Source organism: Anolis carolinensis, chromosome 2 (genome assembly GCF_035594765.1).
Source record: "Anolis carolinensis isolate JA03-04 chromosome 2, rAnoCar3.1.pri, whole genome shotgun sequence".
Classification (NCBI taxonomy): Eukaryota; Metazoa; Chordata; class Lepidosauria; order Squamata; family Dactyloidae; genus Anolis; species Anolis carolinensis.
In genome coordinates, this window is record NC_085842.1 from 153910087 (window position 1) to 153919467 (window position 9381).

The following is a 9381-nucleotide window of genomic DNA, read 5'->3' on the forward strand; positions in this document are numbered from 1 at the left end:
GGCATCTTCAGGTGAAATAGGGAAAGGAAGCCCTTAGGCAAGTGGATATCCTATTTATTGCAGGATAAGCAATACATGCCTTCAAAGTGAAAATTCCAGCTAACATGAAAGTCACTGCAATGTGACTGTGAATGATACTTACAGAGGAGAGAAATGGAGCCAATTCGAGTCAACTCAGTTTCACATGAGTAGAGTCTAATCACACTGGGAAGGAGAAAGACCCTTTATTTTTGGTATAACAACTTTTTGGAAATGCAGTGAACTCGGTAGTAGTCCTCAGATTGGTCAATGAATACTTTTCATTGGCTGACTACCAAATTAAGGACAACATCGCACATGAAATCTACTCAGTTCGCCAATGTTATGCTTTATTTCCATCAGCTTTTCCATTAGACCTTTCCACAAATTATTAGATAGTCTGGAGGTTATTTAATATGGCAATGAAGACAAGGAGCCTTTTAAAGCAAAAGTAAAACAATCTCTATTTTCTCTTTAGGAGGTTTCTTGGCAAGAAGAAAAAATGGGAAAGAGGGAATAAAAAAATGCTAGAAACAAAAGGTAAGACATTGTGTGTAACCAAACAGCAATATATGAAGAATTATGTAGAATCTTATTTCACCAGTAGGAGATCATACAATTCAATGCGAATACTGAAGGAAAGTATACTAAATTAAAGATAAAGGGTTGTGAGATTGTATTCTAGTCTCATTTGCAGTGCTTTAGGACCAAAAGACCAACACAACCCTAAAAATGTCCCATGGTATTCTTTATTGGGTTGGTGAAAGATATTCCACAATGTCTTTTTAAACACAGTTGCCACAAATTAGATGATATTGAATTCAAGACAGATATCTCACCCTCAGGGGTGAGAAGGGCGGGATATAAATGTTGTAATAAATAAATAAATAAATAAATAAATAAATATCTAGGAGTGACCTTATTAGATCTTCATATTATAATAAAATATAATTTTGTAGAAAATACAGTACAAACCCTGTATCTGCAGAACTGCTATCAGTGTTTCATTTGTGGTTTCATGTATCAATGTCCTGCAACATATATCCTCTATAGAAATTTCTAGGTCCACCAGTACAACTCTATTGTATTCTTGGGCCAGGAGTTTTTATAGGGGTCACTATTATTCATGGTTTGACATATCCATGCGATTGCGAAGTCTGGGGTGTATCCTCTACAGATCATACTGTTTGTTATCAACCTCTGAAGACAATTTTCATGAACAAATTCATTTCTAATGAATTTTGTACAATGTGTTTTTATTATGTAATGTTATTTGCTTTTATCTGAACTGTAGTTTTAGTGTACTGTTTTTGGGCATTGAATTTTTGCCTATTTATTGTAAGCCGCTTTGAGTCGCCTAGGGTGAGAAAAGCGGGGTAAAAATGCTGTAAATAAATAAATAAATAAATAAGAAATGGGGCTGGAAGTTGGTTACTGAAAATGTTACAATATCATCCCTATGACAGAGAGTAGCAAGTGGACATATAAAACAGAAGTTGGGTAAATAGCAATATTGCATAGTTCAGCTGAGATGTTGTTACATGAAAGTGTTGTAGTTTACTCACTGGTATCTCCAGTAAATCTGAGAGAGACTCCAAATCAAAAGCCTGGGGATTCTCTGCCAGTCAGGGTCAGCACCAGATGAAGTAGTGTGCAGAGGAAAGCTCAAATGCATCCCTTGTCAATCAAACTGGCTGATTAAGGCTATGTTTGCTTTCTGATGATCACTCCCAGAACAAAGCACACTAAATGGAAAATACATAGGTGAGGAAAAATACCATGCTTTTTACCACTAGGGGAAACACTATTACATAGTGCTGGTAAAGCATCTCTTACTCCCCAAGTCTGAACAATTACAAAAACCAAAATTGTCCATACTGGTGGCTGTGATAGTGACATTTACTTTCTAATGCTTTAATATACACAAACTTTGTTTCATTCACAATATTGTTGAAAATATTGTGTAAATTACATTCAGGTTATGTATATGAGGTGTATGTGAAACATAAATCAAATGTGTTTAGATCTGAGTCCCATACAGATAGGTAGATTTGTTTATTGATTAGTCCTCTGACCATATCAACAAGACAAGTATACAAAGACACAATAAACACAAATCCTCATCCTAACACTCTTGTAATAATTAGCTAAAATATATTTAATCACTTAAAACTTAAATAATAAATTTGGTAAAATCGGATTAAATTAAAATAATTTAAAATAAATTCATCACCATAACAAGAGATCCCGTTTTGTGAGAGGAAGAGATCTCTCAGGCAGACAGTTTTTATAATAAATTTGGCTATGTAGCAAACTGAGTGTAGATTCTCCCCAGAAAGAAAATAGGACAGTATGGCGTTTGGATCCCAGTAGGTTGTTCTAACCAGAAGCAGTTGTAAATATTGAGATATCGCCTTGGCATATAAATAACAATCAAACAAAATATGCATAATGTCCTCTATGGCTGGAGTGCCACAGATATAGTTTCTTTCAAGATAGGGGATTTTTTTTTTTAAAAAAAAAAATCATCCTGTTCTTACCATAGAATTAAGTTTGCTCAAATCTAGCTCTAGTAAAAACTATTCTCTGTCCATGTGTGGGGTTCAGCCTAAGATAATTTTCTGTGCCAAATATTTTATAGATATTCCAAAATGTTAAAAAATTCTAGTCCCTAGCATTGTGGATAAAGGATACTCAACCTGTGTTTCTCACAGAGCCGTCCCAACATAATGGCCAATGTAAGCGCCCGCTTGTGGCACATTGTCCCTGGGGGCGCCGGTGGCAGGGACCATCGGCTCCCTCCTCGCTGAACGTGGAAGGCCTCAACTGAGGCCTAGCTCTTCTTGCGAGGTCTTCTTGCTGCCGCCGCCGCCGAAGGTATGTGCAGGGCCTGGGGGTGCAATTTCAGGCAGGGGCGCGGCCACTAGGTTCACCTACAAGGCAAAATTACCTAGGGCCGCTACTGGTTTCTCAGAAGTATATTTGTATCAAAATATTTTTTCAATGACATGTTTTGAGAGAAGGATACAGTTTAATTATTTATTTCAATGCCTACTTTTTATCGTGCTCAGTAATTATCTTGGTTATTATTTTTTATTTAATTTTTTTACAATAATTTAAAATATGATTTGTTCAAGAGAGTTGTTAATGTTGCTGACATACTAGGGGAGGACTAATGAATTATTCTCTATATTACCTAGTTAAGAATAAGTTACCATAAAATACATATATGTGTGAAACCACAATATATTCCCCTAATCTGTCATTAAGAAGTCATTCACAACATAAATGAGTAGAAAAAGAGAAATACAGTAGTAGAGAAACACGTTTATGATTATATGACATGAGTTTCCTTCCCAGCAAAGATTCTTTCCTTGGTCCTATTTCCTTTAAGAAACCTATTTTTATTTTAAATTTATGGGAAAACTGAAGGGGTTTTGAATGTTACAGCTCCTTAAACCTCTATATGATCACAGCATAATTTATATTAACAGAAAGAATCCATAATGTCTGAGACCAACAGTAGCAGTCACAAAGTTAATGAAGTGAGTATGAGGCATGAAAGAGTGTGATAGGCACAGAGCTTGGAGAAATGGCCTTGGCACCAGCTTTGTAAACTTCTCTTGTTGAAGCTACTTGGCTCATGATTAATATTTCAGTTTTTCTTAACTGTTCATTAGTTCCAATGAGTTATTCACTATACCTCCACACAAGCAAACAATAAGCAAATAGGCGTTCCTTTCTATGCCCACTACTTTATAAAATCCCCATCCTTTGCTCTTCCAAGGCCAGCAGCTCATAACATGGTTATGTATCAATTTGTTCTGATCAGAGAATACCCAGTGGAAATGGGGGTCAGCCACCTATTAGAAGTTCCCTTCCTAAGAAGCACTGAGAAGCTACCTGGCTTAATGGCTTATAATCATATGTAGCTGTTTGAACTGGCAAAGTCATGCAAGGCTGGAAGGAATAGTTTTGTGTTTCTGAAAAAGAAAGAAATGCCATGGCTCCAGACAGCCTGGAATCAAAAGATCCCTGATGTGCTACAGGGTTTCTATAGACACTTCATGGTGATGCAAATGCATTCACCTGCTAAGGGGATAACCACATATTTTTTAATTCTTGAGCCCTAGGATTGAAAACAGATGCTGGAGCTGAGCTCTGGTAAGCCCTGGCATAAATTAAGCTCTGGGGAGGAAGCATGCTTTGTGTTCAGAAGTACATTATGCTTACTCCAGAGTTGGGTTCAAGGCAGCTCTACTGCGTAGCAGAAAAAGAAATGCAAGGGTAGTATCCATGTGCCCAGTGGGGGGCATGCAGTTTTTGGGGGATTCCTTCATACTGTTTACTGACTTGACTTCCCAAGATCCCAACTAAACTATCCCAAAAATTGTAAGAAAATGATCTTCAGCTAAGCAAAGTGAAATGAAAAAAATCAGTCAAAATAACTGTAGAAGTAAAAAAAAAAGTGGGCATCCTTGGTTACTTACCCTCAAATGTGACATGTGTTTCTGTAGCCAACTGGAGAATCAGAGTAGCCAAATCTGGCCCTTCTACCCCTATTCTTAGTCTTTAAAATATCTAAACCTTTCCTTTTACTGCAGAACAAGGCAGGTGCTACTGCTGAGGACATGCATCTTCATGCCCTACCAAATACAATACATCCTATTGCACAGCCATGCTTCTGGCTATCACACTAGAACATGGGCATCGGTAAGCTGCTTCCTGATTGACAGGAGAAGAGACCCCTGTTATTTGCAGTGTCTTCTGCCCACTAATGTATGATGGGTCAGTTTGGGTTAGGAGTCACTATGGAAGCATGTAACGAAGATGGCTGCATATTTGTAACTGCTTTAGTGAAACCTGGCCAGTGTCTTCATCTACACATTAGAACCATGCTTGGTGTGATGGCCATGATAGATAGAGCCTTGAACTTACCAAAGTAAGCAGGAAATGAAGAGGTATAGATTTGGGCCACTCATGTAGAATATTACATGATCCAGTTGTTTGGAACAATAATACAGGGCTGTCAATTGGTCAGGAGATATGGGTTACACAGTGCTCTAGTTTATGTCAAAATTTATATGCAATTCAGCAGCTGAATCTGGAAATGAGCAATAGAAAGTGAAGGTTTACTAATGTCTGCTATCTTCTGCATAGGACAATCTCTCATTTATTTGTACATGTGCCTAAAAGTTGCCTGTTGACTTAGCGACCCCATGAATTTTGTAAGGTTTTCTTAAGCAGGGAATACTCTCATTTATGGCACCATGCAAATCTTAGGGCACACAAATCAGGAAAAACAGTTGACCTTGAACTGCTCAGACAAACATTTCAGTCCAGGTTACAGCTGACTGGAACCAGATTTTGCTGGCATTCGCTTCAAAAAGAAAAAAAAGGCTTTAACCATCCCATATTTTATAACATTGTAAAGCCCATATTGCTTGAAACATGTCAAATAATTTTTTAAAAAACATACAAGCTGGCAGATTCCCAAAACTATCTCAAATAGCCCAAAACTATCAGCAGCCACCCACCTTCCTGTCCATTACCATATGATTAATAGCATTCCACCATGGGGTCCACCATTAAGAATATTGGTGCTATGGGGCTACTATGTACCTAAATAAGAGCACTGAGACTTGTAAATTGTCTGTATGGCTTGCAGCTGTGTATTATGTAGAGGTATCTCTTTTGCACTGTAGTCTCATGACAGGAAAGATGGTGTGCCTGCATCATGCCTTGTTTGATAAAGAGATGGCAACAACAAACACAATTAATGAATTTGATTTAACAATATTGGAAGGAAGGAAATACTTTTCCCCCAATTTTTTTATTGCAAATATATGAGGAATGAGTGGATATAGAACGGGGGCATTTTTAACATTTTTAAAAAGAAATAATTTTCAAAAGAATATTTCTTTTCTAATCTAAAACAGAAGGATAGAAAAGTGGATATACAGTGTTTTGAAACAAATTCTCATTTGTAGAAAAGTTGAGGAATGGAAAATAGAAAGATCTAATTAATGCTTCCTATTCTGTCACTGCTATCCTCTTCATAATCAAAAAAGCTATTCTTGTTGTCATTAAATTTCTCATCTCTGGTAGATTAACTTTCCAGGATCCCTTGGATACAAGTGGGGATTCTGTTATACTTGTCACTGATGTCTCCAATTATTTCTTTTCTTGTTATTCCTACATCCCTGTACTACTAATTTTCTCTTAGTGCTATAGAAAACCCAATATTTTTTATTTTATTTTATTCTTTTAAATAGTCAATAAAAGACTGCAATGCTTCTTTAAATTTGGAAGAATCTGGCAATTATATAAACCTAGTCAATTTCTCCATATCTAATTATTACAGGATTAGAGTTCTCCTTGAAGTTTGGGAGGGTCTGGTGATTGCATAGACCTGATCAGTTTGTCTATCTCTGCCAGATCCATCATTTTTGTAATCCATAAATCCTGAGTGGAAATTTATTTTTGTTTCCAGTAATCACAAATAATGAAAAACTCTTCTCCTCTTGTTAGGTGAGTTTAGTCCATTTATATTTAAAGGAAGTATGTTCAAGATCCTCATTCTTGAAATAGTAGGTGAACATCCAATCCTTCTTCATTATGTGGAGTGGCCTCTCACTGTATTTAAACATTTTCTTTATCCAGGATCTATTGAGGTTGCCTTCTCTTCCTGCCCTCCCATATGTTCTCTTTCTCTTCAGTCCTTGGTCTATCCTCTGGATCTAGGTGTTTTCTGAACTTCTCCTAGAAATTCTTGGCCTTCATGGCTGATGGTAACCAATAACTTTGTCTATTATAAGATATCGTCAGTCCTTTTCTTTTATGTATCTGTAGCCTTCTAACGTTTATCTGTCAGGAAGAAGTACTCTCTTCTTTTCTTTATTGTCTGAGATGGAAGTTCTCTTAATACTGCAAGTATTCCCCATTTCAATTGAATCTTTGGCATGGACTTGCAAAACTTGGACTCATACAGCTCTTTTAGTTGTTTCCTATTTTCTGAATTTCAGAAAGTTCTTAGATCCTTCTCTATTGTTGCTCCCCGGATCTGGAATTCCCTTCTGGAAGAAATACAGCAAGCACCCACCCTGGCTTCCTTCAAAAAGCTGCTTAAAACCTGGCTCTTCTACTTTCACCCTTTGTAACTGATCTTACCAGATAGCTTTATCAACCAGACTTAGAAAATTCTTGAAGATTCTTCTAATTAGATTTTAAAGTCCTTTTTTATCTTTACAATTTCCCACAGAGGAAAAATGCAGTTTACCTCTCAGAGCTTTTTTGTCTACAAAGTTGGTAAACGTACAGCAGATTTAAAGTTATTTTTCCATTTTTTTAGCCTTGTGTAAATATAGTATTTTAAGAAGTGAAACTGTTTTTGTCTGCATCTGCTTGCATGACAATGTTACTGGGGTGCATGATCTCTCTCATTCTGTCCTTTTTCTTTCTGAAAAGGTGTTTCTCTATAGGATTGATAAACCCCCAAAGACAGCCCGGTGTTTCAGCCAATTCTCTGAGGAACTGTTATCAGCTCAATTTCTTCACTGGAAGTCCGTTTTGCATAGTATTTAAATACCACAGCTTAGCTGTGAAATACTTCTATACAGAGGTGATTCTCATGAAAAACAAAACAAAACAAAAGAAGCTTCATTAATGTTCAAAAATGGTTTTGGTTGATAAGTTTTTATTACCAGATGGATTTTCTAGATTATTTCCCTTTCATAACTCAATTTACCATTGAGAAGAGATGCACAAGCTGTTTGCCTAGAGGACCAAATGGTTCCTAGTTTAAATATGTATTTCAACTTAAATCCCCCTTAAGTGAATTTGGTAATTTATATTGAACCTTATTTTGAAATCTTTTCAAATAATTCTTTGGTTCACAGTGATTTGTTATTGAGTATCTCTGGGCCGTTCCAGACAGGCCCAAAACACGGGACTGTCTCACTTTTATCTGAGGAGTTCAAACAACACTTTAAGTAAAAGTGAATTAATGCAGAGATAACTGAGTTTTCCCAGTTTATTCTGCATCATTTTGATATCTGGAAAGATCCAGACTTTACCTTAAGGTTTGGATCTTTCCAGTTTGGCAGTCCTGGGTGTCGATCCCCATAGTCATCCTGTTTTTTGGGCTCTGGGAGCGCAAAGGAGCAGGAGGGTGCCCATTCCCTCCCAGCTCCCCCTCCCCCCCCCCCCCAAAAAAAAAAAAAACCTTAGCAGAACACAGTCACCTCTTATTTGAAAAAATGATACATCAGATAGTGGGGGGTGGGAGAAGGGATTTCCCTCCTTCCCTCCATCTTCTGATTTCATTTTCTCATGTCAGGAGTACTGTGAAGAGGGGCATGCACTACCACTAGCCCCCCCCCCCCCCCAGTAAGTTTTTTTTGGGGAAAGGGGGAGACTGAGGGCTTGGATCTGAGCAACCCCTAAAGGAAAGCCCAGGGTTAAGAATGGAGGTGGGGACTGAAACCTTTTAATTTTATTATATTTTTACTCATTTTATGCTATAAATGAGTTTTTATGGTTAATGTATTTTTTTTGCATAATGTCAATTTTATTGTGTTTTATTTATCATAATATGTTTTTAATTGCTTTACTTGGTTCATTGTTTTTGGGCCTCTGCCCCATGTTAGCTGCCCCAAGTCCCTGCGAGGAGATGGTGGTGGGATAGAAAAATAAAATTACTTACTTACTTACTTGGAGGAAGCGGGTTATTTTTTGGGCAGTGTAGAAGGACTTTCTGTTTTCTAAACCTACAGCAATGAAGATGATGCAAGTGAGCTCCACTGGCTACTGTTAGTAACTTGCTTTGCTACGAACTTGGTATATGCTATTTTGAAAGTTAGTAGCAGTAACTTTAGGGTCACCGAACTTCCCAGGAATGTGGAGGACAAAGCTGTTTCCAATCAGCTATTTTGCACAGAACATTTTTGTGCCTAACAGAGAGAAACTCAATGGATAGCCAGTGGTAGTGTACTATGATAATAAGTTATTATTACCAGTATGTGATGAAAGTAAGAGCAGGTCATTTCTTAGATATACAAATGAATGTAAAGTATAGCACATTAGGCTCTGAATCTCAGTAGCTCTATTCAACATCGTCAGTACTGAAGAATACTGAGAGTTTCAGTGCAACAATATCTAGAAAGTTGCATGATATGATCTCTTGAATTGGTAGTAAGGATACTCTTGTTAGTTTACTTGCTACTCTGCTGCTGTCTACACCCTACACCACTAGAGAAATTATATGGTATAGCCAGTATTGCACGACCTGACATCTGTCGGGAAGTAGCAGCCCGTAATGAGAGGACCAAGGCATTGATCTCTCCGACCCATCTTCTGTTCAGA